The sequence below is a fragment of the Astyanax mexicanus genome, chromosome 4 (genome assembly GCF_023375975.1).
Source record: "Astyanax mexicanus isolate ESR-SI-001 chromosome 4, AstMex3_surface, whole genome shotgun sequence".
NCBI classification, from domain to species: Eukaryota; Metazoa; Chordata; class Actinopteri; order Characiformes; family Acestrorhamphidae; genus Astyanax; species Astyanax mexicanus.
Window position 1 is genome coordinate 17,069,883 of NC_064411.1, and position 26,708 is coordinate 17,096,590.

The 26,708-nt window shown below is 39.2% G+C and overlaps 3 protein-coding genes across 5 annotated transcripts in view; 1 reads left to right on the forward strand and 2 right to left on the reverse strand.

Moving 5' to 3' along the window:
- LOC125801343 (zinc finger protein 239-like) overlaps nucleotides 1-22,272 on the reverse strand; it is a 210,248-nt gene extending 187,976 nt beyond the window's left edge. The window contains exon 1 of the mRNA XM_049477909.1: nucleotides 22,235-22,272. The gene's annotated coding sequence lies outside the window, so the exon portion shown is untranslated. The remainder of the gene's footprint in view (nucleotides 1-22,234) is intronic.
- Nucleotides 1-26,708, forward strand: part of LOC125801449 (zinc finger protein 239-like) — a 155,456-nt gene that overhangs the window by 49,474 nt on the left and 79,274 nt on the right. The gene's annotated exons all lie outside the window — the stretch shown is intronic.
- Nucleotides 1-26,708, reverse strand: part of LOC125801359 (zinc finger protein 484-like) — a 126,855-nt gene that overhangs the window by 43,025 nt on the left and 57,122 nt on the right. Inside the window, exon 1 of one of the 3 annotated variants that reach the window (XM_049477957.1) lies at nucleotides 21,432-21,475. The exons of the other annotated variants lie outside the window; for them this stretch is intronic. The gene's annotated coding sequence lies outside the window, so the exon portion shown is untranslated. Of the gene's footprint in view, nucleotides 1-21,431; nucleotides 21,476-26,708 lie in introns of those variants that run through there. 3 annotated transcript variants of the gene reach the window in all.

Sequence of the window (26,708 nt, forward strand, 5' to 3'; positions counted from 1 at the left end):
TAGACATTTGGTATTATTAGTAGGCGCTGTAACTATTATGAACTTCTACTAGTTGTATAAATAATAGTTCTGGTATGATACGGTGGTTGTAAGGATTTGTTCTTAATGCAGATGTAAATGATGACAATTCTAGCATTGGATAACAGGTGTGCCTTGCCAGGCAGGGGGCTGTATTCCCATAGATTAATGATTTGTTATTAATACAGATAGAAATAATTGACAAAAGATCGGGTTAATATATTGGGCGTTTCATGTTGAAAGTTGCGGGCTTTAAGAAGCGTGACTGGGACCATATGGAACGCCTTCATTAGCGCGTGAGTGTTAGTTTAAAATAAATGAGTAGCTCAAAAGTGTGAACGGGGGTCCTTATGTATAATCGAAGGCGGACTGGGAACGGTATCTCGCGGGTGGGCGGCGACCCACTGCTTCTGTGCATTGCTTATTCGTGTCTTCTCTGGGGTAAAACAAAACAAATACAACAGGGTATACATAGCAGTATAAACTATAAGTTTGAGGGAAGTGAGTCTGTGGCCAATAAGTGTGAGAGAGTATGCGTGTGTATGTGTGCTTATTCCAGGGACTGAGTGTGTCTGACTTTGTGATTGTGTATGTGCGACTGACAGAGAGACAAAGAAAAGGGTGTACGAGTGTCTGTTACAGGGGTTAAAAGTGTACCTGTGAGTGTGAAAGTGTGCGTGTCCAGTTTTCCTGTGAGAGAAACAGAAAATGTGTATCTTGTGTGGCGGAGAGAAAGAATGTGTGTGTGGCAGGGAGTGAGAAAGTGTATGAAAGCGTATTAAAGAGTGTGTGTAAGACAGAGTGAGTGAAACAGAAGTGTGTGTGTATGTGTTGGAGTGTGTGTGGAACTGTGTGTGAGCGGGGCTCCTGTGAGCGGTGTGATTGGTTGAGTGTACGAAGTCGTGAGTGACAACAAAATAGGAATGGATGAGTCCCACTGCAGGGGAGGAGTCCAAGGTGAAGTAGGTGGAGTTGGTCCAGCCTATTGGTTTTAGACTGAGAGGTTGGTTTTATTTGTGAATTAACGCTTGTGAGACATCATAGAAAATAGAACATCAGTTCAGTAGGGAAATAGAGTAATACACAGTGACAACGGGGGACAGAGGTGAACAGGGGGAAAAGGCTTTTGTATGAGTAGATACAGGGACATATGTCTAACTCTATATTCTATAAGCAAATCTAATAATGGAAATAATGAATGTGTGTGGCGGTGTCGGAATCGTTTCCTATTGCAGAAATACTAAGCAGTGTGGATTGGCCATTTTTGCAGTGCTTTGTAAAAACTGAGCAGTACATTTTTCCCCATATAGTTCACTATTAATTACATTATATTACAATAATATTGTACAGAAGATGTATGCTAGAAATTCCAAAATATACTATGCCATGCAGTACTGCTGTGTCAGATGTCCTCAGAGCAGGACAAATCAACATGGTTTCTTGTTTGATTGTTAAATAATCAGTTCAATAAATAGAAAAATGCTACATGGTGAATAGTGACTGAGTTAATGAGTGAGCCATTCCAAACAGCTTTTTCTATCAGGTGATTTAGTCAATCATCTTACTATTCGTTTCTTATTCAGACTGATCTCAGTTCAGTCCTAGCTGAATGAGACTTATATAAGACAGATGTAATATCTAATCTCTCTATGATCTCATGTATCTCAGTCTATGCTGACATTTTGATCCTCTTTAGAGGGATAGTTGATTTCAGAAACCAGTGAGGAAAGACCTTATTTATTTGAAAAATGAAACTCAGTATTGGATGTAATACAAGCATTAGTGAATTGGGTCTTTCTCATTTTAAATAAGGGGAAATAAAGTGTATTTAAAAATGCAGCTCTCTGTTTTGCTTTACGGTATTAAATTAGACTAGAAAGAGATCTGGAAAACAGCATAAATTTAGTTTTCATGCTTATACAATGCCACCTATAAAACAAATGCATAATTTTCTGGCTGTAGCATGAACAAAATCAGCTAAGCAATATAAAATTGTTTCATCTGCATAATGGTAAAGTTTGCAATCTGAGAAGCAGAGCCAGCAATGTAATTTATGTATATATTAAATAAAACTGGACCAAAATGTAACCTTGTGGTACATCTGTGAGATACAGATGCCAAATCTGAATAATTATTCATTGACATGCACTCTTTTGGGTCTATTCCAGAGCAGTGGCATCAAAGCAAATAATTTAAGCTAAATTCAGTGGGAGAGAAAAGGTGATAATGATGGTAATAAATGAAATATGTATACAGTAATAATCTATAATAAACCATGGGTACTTGGTGCCGTGCACAGGCTTTCACGGTCAACACCAGAGTGTGAATTTATGACAGTACGACACACCTGGGTTTGCGTTCCCTAGCTGTACCCTGCAGGAACACTACGGCACTGAATGTTGATAAAACTGTGCTGCTACGCTGTGTGAGGTTCAGTGGGATAGGCTGGTTAGCCAAAGACGGGTAAGATCCCAACGTACTACAACGGGACAACCTAAGGCAGGCACAGTCTCGATCTGACCACCACATGCATTTTAAAAGAAAACAGAGAAAACATCGTGGAAGGGAAGCGCAGCCCAGGGGGAGAGTGAGTGGATGAATGAAGTGATGGGGTGTGTGTCAGTGGAGGCCTGGGCAGGGTAGACCAGCCCCATGGACAGTAAGAGGGTGAAGCAATTTTGGGTTAAGTTCTCTGAAACAGAAATTCTGTTTCAGAAAAAGGGGGAGATGTGAATAGATGATCATTATTACCACCATTATTTGCCCAATAATTATTTTATACTTTTTATCTTTTTTAAACCTATTACCTTTTTTATCCCTCACCACTATTACTAAAAATTTTTGACCAATCATTATTTTATAGACATAGAGCATTTTTTAAAACTTTTAGCTTGTTTATCTTTTTAAAGTATGGTTTTAAAACAACCACTATGCAGATGAGCAATTACTTTCAGCAATATTGTAACAGTCTTAACTTTAAGACACACTCAATCCTAATTTAAAAAGAAGAAATAAGAAACTTAGAAATCACAAAATTGAACTTTCACTATTCAACATGTGAGCCACTTTTGAGCAAGGGAAACAGTAAGTGAGATTTGATAAATTGTTTAAAGGAAATAGATGTATTGTTGATAATTGTGAAAAGCAATCTGCTTGGCATTGTATATGCATAAATACATATTGAAAATATTGAAAAGTAAATGTAAAGCATTGTTCGGATTTATTTGCTATAATAACGTGGACAAAGCAAAGCATAACATCTGTGTTTATTAATATTGATAATATTATTGTTTGTAATGGAACGATTGATACAGAGAAAAATAATCACGTTCCACTTATCCCAATTCTTAAAGCACTAAATAAAATCAACTAAATCTAGAAATCAAGGCTTTATAAAAATCTTGGGAACTGAATAAAGTCAGAATCATAATTTCTTAATAAATAGCACACCGCAGAAAAATTGAAGTGGCAGGTAAAATAATATAGCCACAAGCGGTGATGCTAAAGTCCAAGCAAAAGTAACCCAAGAAAGCCCAGTACATCAACATGGAACCATTCCTGACACAGAAGCCACATTATGTGTAGTTTGTGCAGAGTTTAAAACTTTGGGCCCTGATATTCTATCAATCAGTGTGGAGATGAATGGGAGAATAGAGCAAGCGTTGGGCTTGCGCCATAGCTATGGTTCTGTATATCACCCCGCTTCACAGGGTCAGGTGGAGCGGATGAATCAAAATTTGAAGGCCAAACTAGCAAAAATTAAACTGACCACAGGCATGAATTGGCTTGATGCCTTACCAATTGCCCTGATCAGCATTAGGAGTTCATTAAACAGAAGCACAGGCTTCTCCCCATTTGAACTGGTCAGAGGCGTAGCATTCCCGGGGCCGCAAACTGCACTAAAAGCCCCATCCGAACTACCTCATGGCACTGCCAACCAAGGTTACGATCAAGTGTTCAATAAATTAAAAGCTGTATGTGAAGCTTTTTCTGTGCAGGTACAGAACACACGGGAGCAGACACCAGAGGAGGACAACCCCCCCGAGTTGGCCATAACTCCGTGGGTATACCTGAGAGTCATAAAGCGGAAGTGGTCGGAACCCAGGTGGACAGGCCCATTCCGGGTGGCGGAGAGGACGAGCCACGCAGTCCGGCTGGACGGCAAAGGCACCTCCTGGTATCATCTCTCCCAGTGTCGGCCTGCTGATCAACCACAAGCCAAGATAACCCGATCAGAAGAGGCAGAAAAGGAGGCCTCAACCAACATAGGGGCAGAATAATCCCCTGAGGCCAGGGGCACGTCGAGGGTAGTCTACCCCTCGCCTCCAGCGCAGATCAACTAGTGCAACCCAGGGCACCAACCTGCGCCACCTAAACTACCACCTTGAGACTCCCTGGGGAGTTGAAGAACTGAACACTCACACCTTTACACATACACATATAGGGCTATAATCAACTATTTACTCGTTAGGGGAAACACACTTGTTTTTAGCTATGGCATGGTATGGCAGACGGGGTGGGGGAAGGAATGAAAATAGACTAAGCTGGTCAAATCTACAGATGGGATTGATTCCAACATGGTTGAAAGTACTATTGGTAATAGTAGTGGTTGGCATGATCTGTGTAGAGATAGCGATCCAGACAAGCGCTGAACCAACTAGTAAGAACAATGGCACGACAACTGTAGACCCTACAACTAACTACACCACAAATGAGGCCCGTTCAGGTAATAATAACTTTCACAGGACTAAACGCTCAACAGATAACCAAAACGCATGTGTGAAGAAGTTTAAGGGAATTAATATAGAATATGTTATAAATACTAAAACAGCATACAATTTCGACCTATGTGAGGTAATTAACTGTAAGGGTAAGCATTCAACATGGCGGGGCTATCCCATATATCTGTGCTACTCGAAATATGCTAATGAACAGTGCGCGATAGGACAGGCACAATTGATCAAAACTATCGGACTATGTCCAAACTCGGCCAATGTTTTCCTTAGCACCGATGGTCGCTCGTCTAATGACATTTATGACATGGTATCCAACACCATGTATTTTAACTTGAAGCGTATCAGGATACAACGTGACAAATCCGGGGTTCACAACCCAATCACATTGTCTATGCATTGGATAAATATGCGTGAGTCAACCATCTATTTGACATTAGGGGTATCAATAACGGGAACAGATCCATTAGGTATAATAAAGGTCAAAGTGTTAACCACACCCCCAAAGCAACACATTTTGCCGACAGCGGGGGCCACCTCACCACCGAATGACAACTCAACTACCCCTGACGGTGCAGAACCAGCATTGGTAGGTTCAGACTACTCGACATGGACACCCGAGGACATAATAAGGCTAACTATGGGGTACAGTAACGACAATTTGTGGCTGACCTGGATAGCGGGTCAAGCTAGGGAGGCTGGAATGGAAGGCTGCGTGGCATGTGCAGAAGCTAGACCCCCACTATATTTAAGTACGGCCCCATTATATCCAAAAACTGATCCAATAGGGTTTAGCTGTTTAATTAAAATGACTCATATGGCTACTCCACCAAACTGCACCACGCTCTCAACCATTTTTCCAGTAATTCCTAATAACACAGGCTCAGGTCCCTTCCAAGTCCCAAAAACCGGCAATTTTACTTGCTTCAGACGCACTAAGGGCAATGTTACCCATCCGCCTAAAATACTGGGGGAAATACAATCAGCTTGGTGTCATACCATTTTTAATGATACATCTAACAATTCGGTTGGCGAATGGGCCAGGGCGGGGCTTTACTATTATTGTGGCAGTTCCACATTGTTGCTGAGACTCCCTATATGGAGCAAGGGCCTGTGCGCTATGGTTAGACTGGTATCTCCAATTACCCTGTTTGGTCCCAGTACTGGGAAACCTACACTACCAGGATCCAGAAGTAGACGTGAGGTTTCATTCGATCTTACTAAAAACACACCCACATATATAGACTCCATTGGGGTTCCAAGGGGCGTTCCAGATGAACATAAATTAGTGGACCAGGTTTCGGCTGGATTTGAAAGTATCCTAATATGGATTACTCCCAATAAAAATGTTGATAGAATTAATTACGTCAATTATCAGGTAATGAGACTGGCTAATATAACTGGAGTAGCGGTATCAGGATTAGCATCCCAATTGTCCGCAACGTCACTGATGACCATTCAAAATAGGATAGCTCTGGACATGTTATTAGCAGAAAAAGGAGGGGTATGTCACATGATTAGAACTGAGTCTAAAACCGAGTGCTGTACTGTAATTCCTAACAACACTGCACCAGATGGGTCCGTAACAAAAGCTTTAGACGCCCTTAAGGCACTCTCAAAGGAAATGACAGAGAATACAGGGATCGACAATCCGCTTACCCACTGGTTAGATAGAACTTTTGGCCAGTGGAAGGCTGTTTTTATCACTGGCCTCTGCTCTTGCAATATTTGTGGCCATCTTAGTCACATGCGGATGCTGCTGTATTCCTTGCTTACGAACCCTAATAGAGTGTACCATTGTGAAAATGTTTGACGACAAACAGCAGCAGCCTGATTATATGATGTCATTGTTGGATGATAGCCCAGAGGACCATGGGTGCTCTGGGGACTTTGAGCTTAGTGTTGACCTGTCTTAGGACAGGCCAAAAGGAGGAATTGTGGAAGATTGGCCTTGAAATAACAAGCTTAGCTTAAAATAATCATGCTAGCCAAAGCCTTAACCTATAATTAAAGCACATATTACACAAATATATCTATGTAAGCTATCATCTATATTCCAGTAATCATTAATCACTGAATTAAGAGTTAGTCAATAATCCGCACGTAGACACATTATATACTTGCTTAAATGAATCTCTCAATTCAGCAGCACTGACCCAAGAGACCCTGGACCGGGTCAACTGCAGAAAGCATACTTCCTCTTTTTAATGGTAGACGTCTTGAGGTTACAAAGGTTAGCAGACTACAGGGTTCCTCTTTTTCTCCTATGGTCAAGCAGGGGACAGCTAGATTGAAACCACAATGAATAAAGTACATTTTGTAACCTTACATTAAAAGATTGCTCTGCAAAAATTATACATACAGCTTCAAGCTTTGTTTAAGATATACTAACTAACTAATCTTACGGTAGATGTAGCAAAACCATTATTAACAGAGAGTACGAACTTGGCTACTGGAAATGTAAAAAGCATGATCAAGAGAGAATGTGAATTTTAATTAACCCAAGGCATGTCACAAAGGGGAAGTGAATCTTCCCCGGTTACCAAGCAGGGGAAAATTAATAATCAATAATAGAACCGTGTTTAACCAAAGGCCCGCTACTGAGGGGAAGTGAAACTTCCCGAGCAGTGTTTTTAGCAACCCATGATTCCCCAGAAGGCTTACTGGACAAAGGTCAATGAATACATTTCACGGGTTCCGAGAAGGTCTAATTAAACTAAAGAGTAATGCATAACGATACCATATTTGGAAGAATAAGCATAGAACGAGAAGTATCACTCATTCCTGCCTAGTAACCACCTAGCAACGTAGATACGTCAGAGAAGGGTATATAATTGGAGTCAGAGAAGCACGAGGTTCAGAAGAACTCGGGGCGACATGCCTGTAATGTTCTTCCCAGATCTGAAATGTTCTTCCCAGATCTGAAATAAATCATACTTGTTCACTCTCAATCTCCGTGTCGTCTGAATTCCTTGGATCAACGAACATGCAACACAAAAGCTAAGTTATTTTTCTACACTAGCTATGTTAGCTAATATTAACTACTTTATTTCAGTGTGGAATGTTTTAGCTAGCTAGGATAGCTAATGTTTACTTCATTTCAAAGTGGAAAGATTTAGCTAGTTAGGTTAGCTAATTTTAACTACTTTATTTCAGTGTGAAATGCTTCAGCTAGCTAGGTTAGCTAATGTGAACTACTCTATTTCAGTGTGGAATGTTTTAGCTAGCTAGATTAGCTAATGTTAACTACTCTATTTAAGTGTGGAATGTTTTAGCTAGCTAGATTAGCTAATGTGAACTACTCTATTTCAGTGTGGAATGTTTTAGTTAGCTAGGTTAACTAATGTTAACTACTCTATTTCAGTGTGGAGTGTTTTAGCTAGCTAGGTTAGCTAATGTTAACTACTTTATTTCAGTGTGGAATGTTGTAGTTAGCTAGGTTAAATGTTTAATTTATTCGAAAGTGGAACGATCTAGCTAGCTAGGTTAGCTAATGTTAACTAGATTTCAGTGTGGAAAGATTTAGCTAGCTATGTTAGCTAATGTTAACTACCTTATTTCAGTGTGGAATGTTTTAGCTAGCTAGGTTAGCTAATGTTTACTTCATTTCAAAGTGGAAAGATTTAGCTAGCTAGGTTAGCTAATGTTAACTACTTTATTTCCGTGTGAAATGTTTCAGTTAGCTAGGTTAGCTGATGTTAACTACTTTATTTACTCCTGGTTCATGTAAGAGCTTTTTAATGCAGTGCACGCTGTATATAAATCATAACGCTGCTCAGTTCCGCCGCGAGACGGACAAAATTCACTTTGTGATGTCACTGTTGACTGGTAAAGCTAAAGAGTGGGCCACCGCCCTCTGGTCTGCTAACAGTGAGATTTTGCGCTCAGAGGCTCAGTTTTTAGCTCAGTTTAAAGCGGTGTTTGACCACCCTGCTGCCGGAAAAGAGGTGGGTTTGCAGCTGTGCGAGCTCAAACAGGGCACCCGTTCTGCGGCTAGTTATGCACTCGACTTCGCACTCTTGCTGCGGGCAGCGGCTGGAGTGACCCAGCGCTGAAAACAGTATTTCAGAAGGGATTGCGGGAGGATCTGCAGGCTGAGCTAGTCTTTCGAGGACAAGATCTAAACCTCAACCAGCTAATCGACTCAGCGATCACTCTTGATAACCTTCTGCACGGCAAACGGAGGCTCACTAAGGAGTTCAGACCGCTCACCATTCACCCAAGCCCCGCCACCCTTGATGACTTTGAACCCATGCAATTGGGACGAGCCCGCCTCACTCCTGAGGAGAAGCAGAGAAGGAGAAGGGAGGGGCTTTGTATGTATTGCGGCCAGAAGGGCCATATATGCGCTTCCTGCCCGGCCCGTCCCAGTACCGCTCTCTACTACTCTACTCTACTAATTTAAAGCAAATGTCAATTCCTATACAGACTACAATGCACTCTTGTACAATGCACAATTTTTCTGTTTTAGCCCTTGTAGATTCTGGGACTGCTGGAAATTTTATGGATGCAGGACTGGCCAACCGTCTGCAGATTCCACTGCTATCCATGGACACCCAACTGAAGATTAAAGCTCTGGATGGACGTCCTTTGGGGAAAGGAACTGTATCCAAACAGACCATGGAGGTGTGCCTGAAGGTTGGCCTGTTTCATCAGGAGACTTTGAAATTTCTAATTATTGAGTCCCCTGATCACCCTGTTATTTTAGGTTATAGTTGGTTAGCTCAACATGATCCCCTAATATCCTGGAAGCAAGGGGAGATTCTTAAATGGAGTGACTATTGTCAAAGCCACTGTCGAGCCACTACTGTCGAGAGCCCTGACCAGTTTAGCCCAGTATCTGTTCCAGACTGTTATCTAGATCTCAGGGAGGTATTTAGTAAGGAATGTGCCACAAAGTTACCTCCACACAGGCCCTGGGACTGTTCCATTGACCTTCTCCCCAACACCACACCCCCATGCAGCCGAGTGTACCCCTTGTCTGAACCTGAAACCCAAGCCCTAGAAACATATATTGATGAAGCTTTAGCTATGGGCCATATTAGACCCTCCACGTCACCCTGCGCTGCTGGATTCTTTTTTGTGGAGAAAAAAGACGGAGGCCTTCGCCCTTGTATAGATTACCGGGGTCTTAATGCCATTTCTGTGAAAAACCCCTACCCTTTGCCATTAGTCCCATCTGCCTTAGAAAAACTGAGAAACGCACAGTGGTTTACCAAGCTCGACCTCAGAAGTGCCTACAACTTAATCAGGATCAAAGAAGGTGCTGAATGGAAAACAGCTTTTGTTACCACAAGGGGGCACTATGAATATTTGGTTATGCCATATGGCCTGTCTGGTGCACCATCTGTTTTCCAAGCCTTTGTTAACGAAGTACTTCGGGACATGATAGACCGATGGGTAATTGTATTTATGGATGATATCTTGGTCTACTCATCATCCTTGAAGAATCATGTTAACCATGTAAGAGCTGTGCTACAAAGACTGCTAGATCATCAGTTATTTGTCAAGTCAGAGAAATGCGAGTTTCATGTCCAGGAACTCTCCTTTTTGGGATACACCATATGCCCAGGAGGAGTTAGCATGAATTTGGACAAGGTCAATGCTGTGGTCAACGTTTCTTGGGCTTCGCAAACTTTTATCGTCGCTTCATCAGAGGGTTTAGTTCTGTAGCAGCTCCACTCACCTCGCTACTCAAAGGTAACAGCAAAGTTTTGGATTGGTCCACTACTGCAGAACAAGCCTTCACTGCTTTGAAAGGTAAATTCACCACTGCCCCCATTCTTCAGCACCCCAACCCAGAACTACCCTTTGAGGTAGAAGTGGATGCCTCTGACACTGGAGTTGGAGCCATTTTATCCCAAAGGTCGGGAACACCACCAAAGTTACACCCATGTGCTTACTTCTCTCGCAAGCTGAATCCTGCTGAGAAAAATTATGACGTGGGCAACAGAGAACTTTTGGCTATGAAGTATGCCTTGGAGGAGTGGAGGCATTGGTTAGAGGGTGCTAGACATCCTTTTATGATCTTCACAGATCATCGCAACCTTGAGTACATTAGGTCTGCTAAGAGGCTTAATTCCAGGCAGGCACGCTGGTCTTTGTTTTTCAGTCGCTTCAACTTCTCTGTGACTTATCGACCTGGATCCAAGAATGGAAAAGCCGATGCATTATCTCGTATGCACACAGACTCCAACAATGTAGGCATTAATGACCCTGAAACTATTCTTCCCCCCTCCAGAGTATTAGCTCCTGTCATGTGGGATATTGACAGCGAAATCCAGATTGAACAAGCCAATGACCCCATTCCCGAAAACTGTCCAGAGGGTAAGACCTATGTACCAACGACCATGCGTAACCGTATACTTAATTTGGTTCATTCCTCTCCCAGCACAGGGCACCCGGGGATACAACGCACCACTGAGCTGTTACTTCGCAAGTACTGGTGGCCCACTTCCGTGGAGGACACTACACGGTTTGTGCGAGACTGTGAGGTATGTGCTCAGAGCAAATCACCAAGATCACCTCCTGCTGGGTTACTGGTTCCACTGGAAATACCAAGGCGCCCCTGGTCACACCTCGGTATTGACTTCATTACTGACTTACCTCCATCTCAGGGTTTCACTACAATCCTAGTTATAATTGATAGATTCTCTAAGTCCTGCAGATTGGTTCCCCTTTGCAAATTACCCACTGCCTGGGAAATGGCAGAGACACTATTTGAAAATGTGTTTAGGTTTTATGGCTTGCCGGAGGACATTGTGTCAGACAGAGGCCCTCAGTTCACTTCACAAGTGTGGAGAGCGTTCTGCAAAATGCTTAACATTCATGTAAGTCTCACTTCTGGCTATCATCCAAATTCTAATGGTCAAGTTGAAAGACTGAATCAGGAAATAGGACGTTTTCTACGATCTTACTGCCAACGCAATCAGCATGATTGGAGCTCCTTTCTTCCCTGGGCGGAGTATGTGCAAAACTCTCTCACTAGCACATCCACTGGACTCACGCCATTTCAATGTGTTTTAGGGTTCCAACCCCCATTTCTTCCTATAGACACTGAACCCAGCAATGTACCTGCAGTGAACGAGTGGATGAACAGAAGCCAGCAAACCTGGGAGGAGGCCCATGTCCGCCTACAACGAGCAGTTCGCAGGATGAAAATACAAGCTGACCGTAGAAGGAGCTCTCCTCCACAATTCCAGGTCGGGCAGAAGGTCTGGCTTTCCACCAGGGACTTCAAGCTCAAACTACCATCAAAGAAGTTAAGTCCACGTTTTATTGGTCCATTCAAGATTGTACAACAAGTTACACCTGTCTCATATCGCTTAGAACTGCCTGCTCAATATTGTATTGCTCCCACATTTCATGTATCCTTGCTTAAACCTCTTTCTTCTTCCTCTCAGGAACCTGGGTCATTGGCTAAGCCTCCCCCTCCACTGGACATCGATGGGGCCCCAGCTTACAGCGTTCGTACTTTGTTGGACTCTAAGCGCCGGGGACGCCAGCTCTTCTACCTTGTAGACTGGGAAGGTTATGGGCCAGAGGAGCGATCATGGGTTCCCACTGGAGATATCCTCGACCCCTCATTAATTGAGGATTTTCATCGTGAACACCCTGATCGTCCCGCCCCTCGTCCCAGGGGTCGTCCTCGGCGCAGAGTTGTGGGGTCGGCTGGGGCCGACCGTCAGGTGGGGGGTGATGTTACCATTGACCCAGGCATTGCACCTCCACGCCTCAGGAGGTCGCACTCACCCCAGTTTTAGTCCAGTTTGTCTGTGTGTAATTATGCCTAGTGTGTATAAATAGACACCACACCTGGAACCAGGTGCGACGTCTTGTCTGTTTTCACTTGCAATTCGAAGCGTTCTGTATTTTTGTCTGACTACCTGATCTTTTGACTTTTGCCTCGTATTTACGACTCTGATTTTGGATATCCCTTGCCTGCTTTGTTTGCCTGGACTTTAAGTGTTTGTTTGTTAATAAATCTGCATTTGGATCCTCCTCCGTGGTCTTGTGTGACATTTAGCTAGCTATGGTAGCTAATGTTAACTACTCTATTTCAGTGTGGAATGTTTTAGCTAGCTAGGTTAGCTACTTTATTTCAGTGTGAAATGTTTCAGTTAGCTAGGTTAGCTGATGTTAACTACTTTATTTAAGTGTGGAATGTTTTAGCTAGCTAGGTTAGCTAATGTTAACAACTTTATTTCTGAGTGGAAAGATTTAGCTAGCTATGTTAGCTAATGTTAACTACTTTATTTCATTGTGGAATGTTTCATCTTGCTAGGATAGCTAATGTTTACTTCATTTCAAAATGGAAAGATTTAGCTAGTTAGGTTAGCTAATTTTAACTACTCTTTCAGTGTGGAATGTTTTGGCTAGCTAGGTTAGCTAATGTGAACTACTCTATTTCAGTGTGGAATGTTTTAGCTAGCTAGGTTAGCTAATGTTTACTTCATTTCAAAGTAGAAAGATTTAGCTAGTTAGGTTAGCTAATGTTAACTACTTTATTTAAGTGTGGAATGTTTTAGCTAGATAGGTTAGTTAATGTTTACTTTATTTCAGAGTATAATTATTTAGATAGCTAGGTTAGCTAATGTTAACTACTTTATTTCAGTGTGAAATGTTTCAATTACCTAGGTTAGCTAATATTAACTACTTTATTTCAAATAGGAAAGATTAAGCTATTTAGGTTAACTTATGTTAACTAACGTTAACTACTTTATCTCAGTGTGAAATGTTTTAATTACCTAGGTTAGCTAATATTAACTACTTTATTTCCGTGTAGAATGTTTTAGCGACCTAGGTTAGCTAATGTTAACTACTTCATTTAAGTGTGGCATGTTTTAGCTAGCTAGAATAGCTAATGTTAACTACTCTATTTCAGTGTGGAATGTTTTAGCTAGCTACTTTAGCTAATGTTAAAGTGGACATGAAACACTTCGATATTTAATATAATTCTCAAGATGTGTTTTTACTGTAACAAATCTCACAAGTTTAACAGTTGTCAATGAAACTGAATTAAAATAATAAGCAATCTAAACGTCATTTTTTAAGTGTAGCGCCATCTTGTCCCAGCGCTGAAAGTGACGTCTCGAGCTTGGTTCTCCAACGCCTAACATATTAATAACTATTAGCCTACACTGGTTCCTTAATGGATAATAAAAGCCAAACCAAAATAGATGCAAAGGGGGCAACATTGTTTTGCCCCTGGGTGTAGCAATACTGGGTGTAGTATACTTTTATAGGGTTAGCCGCAATGCTAGGGTTAGTAGCAAGCATTTTCTACACGAGGACTATGGAGGAGAGGGTTTTTGAATCAGGAGCAGTAAGGTCATGCTCAGGGTTCTGCAGGGAAGATCTCTGAGCAAATGGTCCACGTCTCCTCACCAGCTCGAACGCATAAACCATTGGGTTTCTAGGAACCAGATCAAAACCCCTTTCAGCTTCGTCTTCATCCATAGTCTCGATAAACAACAATTTATTTTCCTTAACCGTGACTGAAAGCTATGTACTTGGGCTCTTCAACCCACCAACCTCGTAACGTCACTAATGCTGCACGGGCAAAATGGCGGTGCACTAGCGCAAACCAGAGACTGTAAAAAAAGATGGACGCCGTGTCTCCATTCCCATTCATTCAATGAAAATGAAGCCAAAATCTTCCGCCATGTTGGCGATTCTGACACCCGATTCTGCGCAGTAGAGACCAGAGGAGGGAGAAACACTGTGGAAAGCAGCCTACTCATTTGAATAACCCCGCCCCTGAGGGTTGCCTCGCGGTCCCTGACTGCAGAGCGGGGCGGAGCTGACTGTCTGTTATTGGTCCCGCCCATAAGCAGTCCTTTTACGATAACCACACCTTTTTTGAACAGAGCTGAATAACGTTTTAAAAAACGAATTCTGTGGGGATATAAAAATTTGACAATATAAGCAGAGGTTACACTAGCTGCTGCATTTAAATAATGGAGGTAGAATTACAGTATATTAGAAAAAAACCTGATTGAAAGTTGTCTGTTTTGCCATTGAAACCTATGGGGATGGGTGGAGTTACACAGCTTTCTGCAGCCGAACAGCAGGGGGCGCCCGACCTGTGGTGGCTTCACTTTTGAGAGAATATATACAGTCTATGGCGCAAACGTTTAGGGTTGTAACAAACATATATTATAATTTAGTGTGTAAACATTTTGTATTAAAAATCCCCCCAAATAAATTCCATTACATTAAGTCCCTTAGAAAACTTGTACACACTGAAATGTTTCATGTACACTTTAAAAGTGCTTTTTAACAAAATTAAAATCAACTTATATCTGTCAAGGAAATTGTAATTCATCATATCTATAATGATTGTGGTTTTCCTATACTTTTAAAAACCTCTCTCTCCTGAATATATCCGGCCCTAATGAATGCAATTATCCCTTTGTGCAGCAAATACAGTAATGATGATAATGATCACAATAATAATAATAATAATAATAATGATTATAGCTATTATTAGTGTTACCACTAACAGGACCCACTTACACCACAACTTAGGTGACTTTGAAGCTCAGGTGGTTTAAATACTTCAGGTAAATGAGAAATCTGTTGTGAAACTGACTTGTATTGAAACATGACGAGTATGAATAGTTGAATAACCCACCTCAATTCTTCCCCAGTATTTCCAAATACAGTGCTTTTATCCAATGCTCCCAGCAGACTTACAATACTAGCGATATGGACCATAGCATTACTCATGCAAAGAAATGGCTATTTTTACACCTTTAACAAGCTCAGAGTAGCGCCACACTTCATTAGTAGAATTCTGAGAGCTCTGACATTTAAAATGAGGCACTGAGTGCTATGAAAAATGCACAAATAATTTATTTTAAAAAAAGACACATTACATTGAAGTTAGGGGGACAGATTTCTAAATTATGTCACTAAAAATGCAAGAATATTAGAGATATTTTCAGCAACATCTGGAATTATTTCCACGTAATTTGGTTTGCAATCTGAACCCTAGCCTAACAATTTGTTTGGGCATTTTCAAAGCGCTCACAAAACTTTTACAGACAACTACAACTCCTGGGGGTGAATGGAGGTGGGCTATTCAAAAAACATCCATTTCACACCAGATTTCTCCTTTGAGTGCCAGTTAGTATTTACCAAATAATAACATAAGACTCTCAGAATGGATAGGGTCACGATTTGATTTCTTTTTTTTTTTTTTTTTTTTACAGCAGAGAGGCCTATGCCAGTTTTAGATTAGTCAGTCATTGGTTTGATTCATTAAATTTACAGTATCTTATTTCAAAAGGTGGGCTTGATATAAGTGATGCAAGTGATACACGTGATCTGTAACACACCACATTTAATTTAATTTAATCAAATTTAAATAATTTAATTGAAATATATATGTAATGCCATCTAGTGGCTTTTTGGTAGCAGCAGTGTGCACTATTAAAACAGCAACATTTAAAAAAAATATAACAGTTAAACATGAAAAATAAAACTTGAGAATGACAAGTTTTTTTCTTTAATAAATATATATTATTAACTTTATCTGAGAGAAAGATGCTCCTTAAGGTACCAAAACTATTAACATATTTGAGGCTACACAAAACAACTGTTATTTTTATATTGTCAAGTTTTTCTTTAAGGAGATGAGTATGTCCACATTCTCTGGAGAAAGGGCTGCTCTGAAAAAGATTGGCTACAGTGTGCTGCGCCATTTGTGCAGCGCGTGCATAGCTTAGAGGGAGGGATCGTCGATCCTCTTTTTGACTTCGAGGCTCGAGACCATGACAATTTCGATCAATTTTGAAATTGTGACACCCCTAAAATTTTATAAGAAAAAGAGTATAAGTCTTGAGTAATATAACGCAACCAAATATCCCTCTAAGGTAACTTAGATTTTTATTCAAAACAACTGAAACACCAGCAGGGGGAATAAATAAGCCAGCAACCTTACTGCACTACACAAACCTGGAGTGGGTTGATTTCAGTACGGGTACTACAGCTGGAGCATTTTATTTAACCTCTGGAAAAGATTTCACTCTCTGGAGTGGCTCAGGTGGTGTGTTTACTTCACGTTTCATATGGATGGGCCTAGCTGTTAATAGCATTAAGCTAAGCTATGCTAAGCTTGGCGAACCGAGGTGAATAAAAAGAATCATATCTGCAAATACTAGAAAAGAGATTAAATGGATTCAAAATCTTCTAGGCCTACAAGGGCCTACAAATTTGGTCCTAAACAGTTATTTGCAAGCTAAGAAGCCTACTTTACTCTTAACAACTGTGACATCTAAAGTTTACCTCTACAAAGACTTCAAAGACTAAGTGATGCTAATCTAACTTCTGGTGCAAACACTGGCAGTTCCCTCGCTCAAACTCGATCGACCTTCCCTTCTTCAGAACTAAACTCCTACTGGAACTAATCTAAAAACTGAACTCTGTCTCACAAAGAATGTCCTGGAATATCAAACATACGAGAAAACGTATCATGGAATTCAATGAACATCATCCCTGGATCAAATTCATTTTGCTGTACCTGTAAAATCCATTGTTAAATTCAGTTCACGTTTGTGACTTGGGACACGTTCCACCAGAAACAGTGAAACATTTGTGTACAAGAAGGTGTTCTGTCCAAAAGATTTACAATTTGCACTTTGAATTGCCTTGGAACAGATTTGGGATAGTTTTCACTCCTGTGTGAATGCACTGGTGATTTTGGATATTACTCTGTTGAGTAAAACTCCTCCCACAGTCTGAGCAGTAATACGGTTTCTCTCCTGTGTGAATGCGCTGGTGAATTTTGAGAGTACTCTGTTCAGTAAAACTTTTCCCACAGTCTGAGCAGTGATACGGTTTTTCTCCTGTGTGAATGCGCTGATGTATTTTTAGATTACTCTGTGTAGTAAAACTCATCCCACAGTCTGAGCAGTAATACGGTTTCTCTCCTGTGTGAATGCGCTGATGTATTTTAAGATGACTCTGTTTAGTAAAACTCTTCCCACAGTCTGAGCAGTGATGTGGTTTCTCTCCTGTGTGAATGCGCTGGTGTTTTTTGAGATTACTCTGTTTAGTTAAACTCTTGACAGAGTGCTGATGTTTCTCCATGTCGGGACTTTGCTTCATTTGTCTGTTAAATGTATCGAACAATTTCTGTGTGTTCTGGAGATTCTTCAGGACAGCTTGTGCTTCACCTCTTTCAGCAGTTTAACATTGCTGTTTGTTAAATATCCTGGTTGTTGGTGATGAATTTCAAGAGAATATTTTCATTTCTGGAAAACACAAAGAAAAATGCCATTGAATATTAAAATAAAAGCAAGTCAATGAACTGAAGAGATGTAATCGCAGTGCAGACAGTCTGAAACTAATAGAAACTGTAATAAAAGAGGAAAAAACGGTAACTAACTGGAACTGCACTGTGTTTATAAAACTAACTAGCAGTTTTCAGTGGGCGGTGTTGTGTGAGATCCTGCTACTGCTATCTGCACAACAGCTGCTCAGTCGCTCACTGGGCCGACGTGAAAAGCCTGTGAGTAAGAAGCCTGTGTGTAAAAAGTCTGCGAGTAAAAAGTCTGTGATTTGTCTTTAGATGTGGGAGGGAGTCAGACTTTAGTCTGTTAAAAGTCTCGTAATCGTGTAGTTGTACAGACAGCATAACACAGACTACACTGCTCCACATCACCAGACTGAAAGAGTTTTTACCTGTTTAAATACTTTTATTTGATTTGAAGATATTTAGATACTTTGAATAATCCTCTGTGAAGAATAATAATAATCCAAATTGTGATCTGACCGGAGCTCTACAGCCAGTGTCATATCTCTGAGAGTCACCTCACATTCTGTGCTGCTGTGCTGTGAGGTCAGTTCAGTGCGCTATAGCATTAGCTAAACGCTAGCATTATTTTAATTACGGCACTTAAACAATCTTGTAATTCAGAGGATCCAGTGATGTTCAGGAGGAAAATGTACACGGATTAAAATGTGCAGAATCCTAAACATACGGTGGCCGAGAAAGCCCAGCGCAGTGCAAATTGAAAAGCGCTGCAAAAGCACAAAACACATCCATCAAAATTACAACACAGGCGCAGCAAATAGAAAAACGCGCTGCAACTAGAAAAACGCGCTGCAAATAGAAAAACGCGCTGCAAATAGAACCACAACACAACGGAAGTGAGTCACAACACAACGGAATTGTCCCGGGGGACCTTAAAAGATGCTGTACCAGCTGTATACAAAGGACAATAAGTGGCAAACAAGCTTCTGAAAAGTAAGTTATGTTTATTACCTGTGATTACCACGGTTGTGTGCATATTATTAAAAGTTCTGCTTCACAAAACGCCTTGTTTGCCACTTATTGTCCTTTGTACACATAGTGAAGTCCGAGACGTTACTGAAGACGCAGCTTAGCTGGTACAGTATCTTTTAAGGTCCCCCGGGAAAATTCCGTTGTGTTGTGACTCACTTCCGTTGTGTTGTGGTTCTATTTGCAGCGCGTTTTTCTAGTTGCAGCGCGTTTTTCTATTTGCAGCCCGTTTTTCTATTTGCTGCGCCTGTGTTGTAATTTTGATGGATGTGTTTTGTGCTTTTGCAGCGCTTTTCAATTTGCACTGCGTTGGGCTTTCTCGGCCACCGTATAAACATGTGTATTTAGCACAGAATGTGAAAGAGACGAGTTTTTAAAAAGCCCGTTCATTTTTGCCATTTACAAAAACAGTTCAAACATGGAACCCCAAATATGGAAATAAACAACATGTCACAGACTTCAAAATGACACAACTAAAAAGGCCTATAGGCTCTTTTCACGCGGCTGCCATTTCTAATTGAAAGTGAGCCTGTGATGGGATGAGGTAGAAGTAAGTCCACATTCAACAATGGTGTGGAGCACATATCTTCAGCTATTACCACGTTTAACCACGAACAATCTAGAAAAAAGGGCTGAAGAGGGATGTTTACTAACAAGAACAGTTTGTTAAAAGGATACAGCAACTGTATAGAGGGGTACATCACTAATATCGAGTGTTAAGGTTTTAGCCATCATTAGCTAACCTCGCTAATGCTAGCTAGCTGGGGCTAGCCCGACTCTCCAAGCCCGATGACCAGTGCTGCTAACCGACTCTATAAAGCCTGGTGAACATTATGTAACTATATAAATATATCATTCTGGAAACCTTAGTTCCTTAAAAAAATAAAAAAGCAATAGCAGCACTTTTGACAAGTAATAACTAGGTACCCTAGCTTTAATTTATTAGTTATAACTAGGTAACCTAGCTTTAATTTATAAGTTATAACTAGGTAACCTAGCTTTAATTTATTAGTTATAACTAGGTAACCTAGCTTTAATTTATTAGTTATAACTAGGTAACCTAGCTTTAATTTATAAATTATAACTAGCTAACCTAGCTTTAATTTATTAGTTATAACTAGGTAACCTAGCTTTAATGTATTAGTTATAACTAGGTAACCTAGCTTTAATTTATTAGTTATAACTAGGTAACCTAGCTTTAATTTATTAGTTATAACTAGGTAACCTAGCTTTAATTTATTAGCTATAACTAGCTAATCTAGCTTTAATTTATTAGTTATAACTAGCTAACCTAGCTTTAATTTTAAAATATATGAATTCTAAATTATTATTATAATTATTATTATATTATAAATTATTATAACTAGGTAACCTAGCTTTATTTTATACATTATAACTATCTAACCTAGTTTTAACTAGCTAACCTGCAGCATTAGCAGCACTGTTCACCGGGCTTGGAGAGTTACTTGTCAAAAGTGCTGCTAATGCTTTTTAATTTTTTTAAGGAACTAAGGTTTCCAGAATGATATATTTATATAGTTACATAATGTTCACCAGGCTTTATAGAGTCGGTTAGCAGCACTGGTCATCGGGCTTGGAGAGTCGGGCTAGCCCCAGCTAGCTAGCATTAGCGAGGTTATCTAATGTTGGCTAAAACCTTAACACTCCTTTGATATTAGTGATGTACTCCTCTATACAGTTGCTGTATCCTTTTAACAAAACTGCTCTTGTTAATAAATATCCCTCTTCAGCCCTTTTTTCTAGATCGTTCGTGGTTAAACGTGGTAATAGCTGAAGATATGTGCTCCAGAACAGAACATTTACATTAATTAAATAAACAGAACCACAACATTCCTGCACATACACAACCAAAATAATCCCAGACGATTATTAAGCATCTGAAACTGCACATATATTTATAAAATATGAAACAGAAGTAAATACAGCACATGAACACAAATTTTCAGGCTCAGTCACATGTAGTGTTTTGGTGCTGAAACGGCTGAAACTCAGAGCTGATAACCCGACCGGGGCAGAAATAATTAATTATTAGGTAAAATATGCTTCAGTACCCGCTAAAAATACACAGAAGAGTGACTAGAACTGATATAAGAGCTCATTTTTCCAGTACCTTTTCTCAAAATATTTATATTTGCTTAAAACAGCACTTTTTCACGGAGCTCCTCAGCTCTGTTTACCTCCTGCGCTGCATTCAAGCTCATCTGGAGCTACGGGGGGCGCGGAGGGACAATTAATAAATAAAAACACGCAGTTCTCTTGTTGATGCAGGGAATTGTAGTTCAAAATAGAATCACAGCAAAATAATGACCTTTATACTGTTACAACACATCAACCAACCTCCAACAAGAGAGAGAGAAACTTCTCCATACCTTCTGTAGTTCAGCTGATCCTGCTCTTTCTCTGCTCCAGCTACAGACCCCGGAAGCTCAGCCTCATCCGGGTTATGTAGAGCCCCGCCCCCTCCCCCGCTATATCACATTATACCCCATCACCGCTAGAGGGAGCCCGCGAGGGAGTCCTCAATGCATGGAGCTGAATGGAGCTAAACAGCTAAAACTCTAATTTAAAACACTGTATAACTACTTCTCTGGAGTTTTCCTTCAATTTTACAAAGTAGAACAAAGTATTTCACTAAAATAGGAAAGAAAAAATACCCCTTTATTTCCATTTTCTACAACAAATGTTTTTTTATTCAGTAGATTTAATAGCATTACTGCTACTGATGCTGGAGTTACATACAGAGCTAATTTAAAAGGATTAAAACTGCAGTTTAAAAGCAGTTTTAATAATTATCTCTGCGGTGATTAAATAGTTGTAGTTGTTCTGTTTTTAGGAAATAAGCAAAATTTTATTCTATAAAGTATCTAACAATTATAAATTATTATTTTGCTAAAATGAATAATTTATAAATGTTTGATACTTTATAGAATAAAAAATGTTTATATGTTTTTATACATTTCAGACTCAGTTGAGTGACTGAGATTCAGAGCAGATTCTAAAGTGAGTTTTTTCCTCTATAGAGATTCTCTGATTGCTCCTGTACTCCAACAAATAACACTTACTAATTACAATGGAAAGGTCAGTGCCGTAGTTAGAGCACCAATTGTGACATATTTTAGATGAAATCTAAATTTCATCTAAAATATTATGTTTACATTCTCTTTGCATTTACCTTCTTGATGTCCTGCAGATTCTTGAAAAGGAGATCGTACTGCAGCAGATCTTGCTTGTTGTTCACCTTGTCTAAAGTCTTACTATTTATTTATTCTGAAAGCTTTCCATAAACTGAGGTCATTCACAGCTCCTCCCTGTAAAATTACTCTCTGCCATCATAATGGACCATCCTGATTTCTGTATAGAAGAGTACTTCACACTTGTAAAAGCATTTTAAACTTCATATTCAAATATCAGTTTAAAACTAACAGTTATAAAATAAAAAGGATTTGTTCAATAGTTTATTTGTTAATAGGATGATAAAATCATTTTTGACTTTTCCAAAATGAGTTCAGCAAGCATTCTCATTCTACTACAAAATATTAGCCAATTTTTACACTATTTTTGTACATATTAAAGGAAGAAGTTACTGGTGTTGGAGAATACTTTGGCCAGATTATATCTGGTATCTGGTTTTGTGTAGAAATATGAGACAAACACCCCTGGTTGCTTGAGTCACTAAAAAACTACCCCAACAAATAACACTTACCAAATTTTACTCAAAGATCAGCTCTTTTTTTTACAATTGTTAACAATTGTGACATTTCTTTTTAACAATTTCTTCGATACAAAGATCCATTAGAAATAAGAAATCTTCAGGATTTTTTTAATATGCAAGAGTGCTTTACACCAAGAAATTACTAGTAAAAAAAAACAAATTATCAGTTAATTAATTAATTTGATTAGTTATGTTTGGTAACAAATATTATGAAATCATGTAGTCCATATTTAATTTAAAATTAAATAATAAATTCTGATTACTGAAAATGAACCGAATAAGGTGAGCTTTCAATTGATCAATAGTATAATTTTGACTACCCCAAAGAGAAGGGATTTTTTGAGTCCTGTACACATTTTGTATACATCAGTGTTGTTTGGGGTCAATTTGACCCCAGGCTGTTTTAGCTTTGTAAAACATATAAAAAATATCAGAATTTTACACGTTTGTGTTGAATGATTTGAAGGTCAATATGACATGTAATTTTATCATCTTCAACAACTTAAGATCCCTAAAATAACATAATTATAACTGTATTAGTGCAAGAACCACTGACAGTTCACAGGACAGGGGGGCGGGGAAAACATAATTCTCACGAGAACTTGATATTTCTCATTCTGTGGAGGAATATATTGTTCCTACAAACATATTGATAGTTCACACAACATAGTGGTTATGCAGAGAAATGTTTCACAGCAGCTTCTAAACCAGTTCTCTCTGTGTTCTGTCTCTCTCTCTTTCTGCTCTCTCTCTCTCTACTGAAAATGCCGTCTAAGAAAAGGTTTTCTCTCAGTGAGGATTTCTCACATCTCTTTCACCGTGACAGAGACATAGAGGAGAATGTGTCTGAGAAAAAGGAAGACTTTAGACTTTAGAACTTTAGAGCCATTAGAGCTAAGAAATCTTCAGGATTCTTTCAATATGTAAGAGTGCTTTACACCAAGAAACCCTATGTTAACAAATAATTCTTAATATCATAGTACTATTGGTATATAATATAATGAATTCATGTAGTTCATATTTTATTTAAAACTGAATAATAAACTTTAATTACTGAAAATGAACCGAATAAGGCAAGCTTTCACTTAATTGAACAATAGTACCATTTTAACTACCCCAAAGAGAAGCACTTACTCCTTGTATTAAATAATCAGTGCTTCACTTTGTGATGGTCACCATAGATATTCAAACAATTTTTATACTGACAAAATTTACCATGCAAGTTAACACTGTTCAAAAATGTACACCAAATTGATAAAACCTTTTTAACACTGTGTAATAAATGTTGTACCAGATGGACTTGGTCCTCACTGTTGATGGTAAACTTGTTTTTACCATTCTATCAACAAACAAACTCAATTAATTCATTTAAAACTGATATTTGCATATGAAGTTTCAAAATTACCCTTCTCTACAGAATTCAGGATGGTCCATTGTGATGTCAGAGAGTGATTTTACAGGGAGTAGGTGTGAATGACCTCAATTTATGGAAAGCTTTCAGAATACATAAATAGTAAGACTTTAGACAAGGTGAGCAACAAACAAGATCTGCTGCAGTACGATCTCCTTTTCAAGAACCTGCAGGACATCAAGAAGGTAAATGCAAAGAAAATGTAACCATAATATTTTAAATGAAATTTAGATTTTTTAAAAAGTGTCTACTGGAATCAATGTCACAACTGGGGCTCTAACGATGACACTGATCTTTCCATAGTAATTAGTAAGTGCTATTTGTTGGAGTTGTACAGGAGCAAGCAGCAATCAGAGAATCTCTATAGAGAAAAAACTCACTTCAGAATCTGCTCTGAATCTCAGTCACTCAACAGAGTCTGGAATGTATAAACAACAGTATACATTTTTATTCTAAAAAGTATTAAACATTTATAAATTATTATTTTTTAGCAAAATAATAATTTATAATTGTTAGATACTTTTGTTGTAAAAAAGAAAATGAAAGATGGGTCCACACCCACCCCTCATCCGGGGTACAACTCCCCTACGTGTTCGTTTGATAGAGAGAGTCGTAGACAGGTGGAGTGAAGTTGAAAGCAAATCAAGTATTTATTACTGAGCTCAGGAGAACCATGCACACAAGACATTTAACAGCCGTCCCAGCATAAGTTCTGACCCCCCTCTGATCTGACTCCATGTTTATACCCCAAATGACGTGAAACCTGCTGATGAGGCGTTGCTAAAATCATCTCATGTTAGTATTGTCATGGAAATCGACAAATGACAAAACAAAAGACCCGGGATGCCAAAAGAGAAGTCTTTTATTTTGAGGTTGCAAAAGAAAAATACAGCAAGCAAGGCAATGTAGATGAAAGTAGTCAGGAAAAATCGGAGCCCCCTTTTCTGTGTCGACCGGGCATTTTTATACGGTCCCGTGCATACATGAGGTAATGTCCCCATGACTTGTTTTTGGAACCAATCACTACCATATATGGACCAAACCAGAGAAAAGATGCTAAAAAAACACTGGACGTCTTGTTCTCTCAAAAAGAGGAACAGAAACTGCACGTATAACAGATGATAAGCTTTTTAGGAGAGAATAATTCATAAATCAGAAAACTCCATTTGCTATGACAAGCTTGTTTCCAGGCAACCCTCGACTTTCTTTCCTTTTGCCCCTCAAGTCTGAGCCTTGTCACAGGAGCAGAGAATACAAGTTCACATAACACTCAATGATAAAATACAAGAACATAGTGTAACTCTGTTACAGGGAGTAATAATACTGATTGAATGATTAACAGGAATAATCAGTGTAATTGATTATGAATACATGAAGTAAATCAGGAATACATGGAATAAATGTTGATTTTCCCCCACAGTATGCATAATTTCACGTGTTAGTAATCCGTTTCACGTGTCTGACCGGACCACTAGTGCTTGGCCTTGACTGTGTCCAGCCAGAACTGAACATTGTTGCATTATCTGTGTGCGTGTGCGTCACTCCCCGCTTTGAAGAGCTGCAGGTTTAGGGAGGCACCCACACACAGAGAAGGCCGCTTTGATCTAAGAGCCTCCTCTGTGTCAATTTAGTTCGTACAGAGTGCACCAGTCGATGATTGATGGCCGTTAGTTAGGATCATGCAGTGACCAAAATGCCTTAAGCATGAGCTAAACCAGTCACACAATAGATTTCATATGTTATATGCTAATATGTCAATAACACGTGGTTAGTCCGCCATACAATAGATCCTATGTGTTAGTAAATGCCTTATGTATCATGTGGGTTAGTTTGTCATATAATAGAGTTTTTATCCGACATCCAATTAGCCTGAACTTTGGACTGTGGGAGGAAACCGGAGCACCCGCAGACACGGGAAATAATCTAATCTAATCTAATCTAATATAATGTAATATAATATAATATAATATAATATAATATAATATAATATAATAATATTAATTATTATAATAATAATTATATATATAATATAATTGATTATAATTAATAGTAACATAATATAATTGCTTCAACCAGGGAAATTATAATTTTTCTCCCTCAAAATTGGCGGTCCCTGGTGTTTAAGGTGCTGAACTGCAAGTAGAGATCCCCTAAAGAAGCTCTTAAGAATAACGACTGGGTGAGGGCACTCGTTAATCTGCGAGCAAGTTTACGTAGTACTTTAGTTACGCACGGGTTTGGGAAACACTCTTTAATTAACGATCAATCTTAAGTACGAGTTAACGAAGTTCTTAGCGTTACGAAGCTTTCAGGAAACCCACCCCTGATCTCTATTATTAATTTTATTCCTCTTGCTTGTAGACTTGGAACCAAAATGTAATCCCAATCAAACCAGTAAAAAAAAATTCTAATTGAATATAACATTAGTTTCTGCATTAAGGTTTTTATCTCACAGCAATAATAATGAAGGAGAAAATAGATGTACTTTACATAAATAGAACAGATATAGTTAATCATAATATC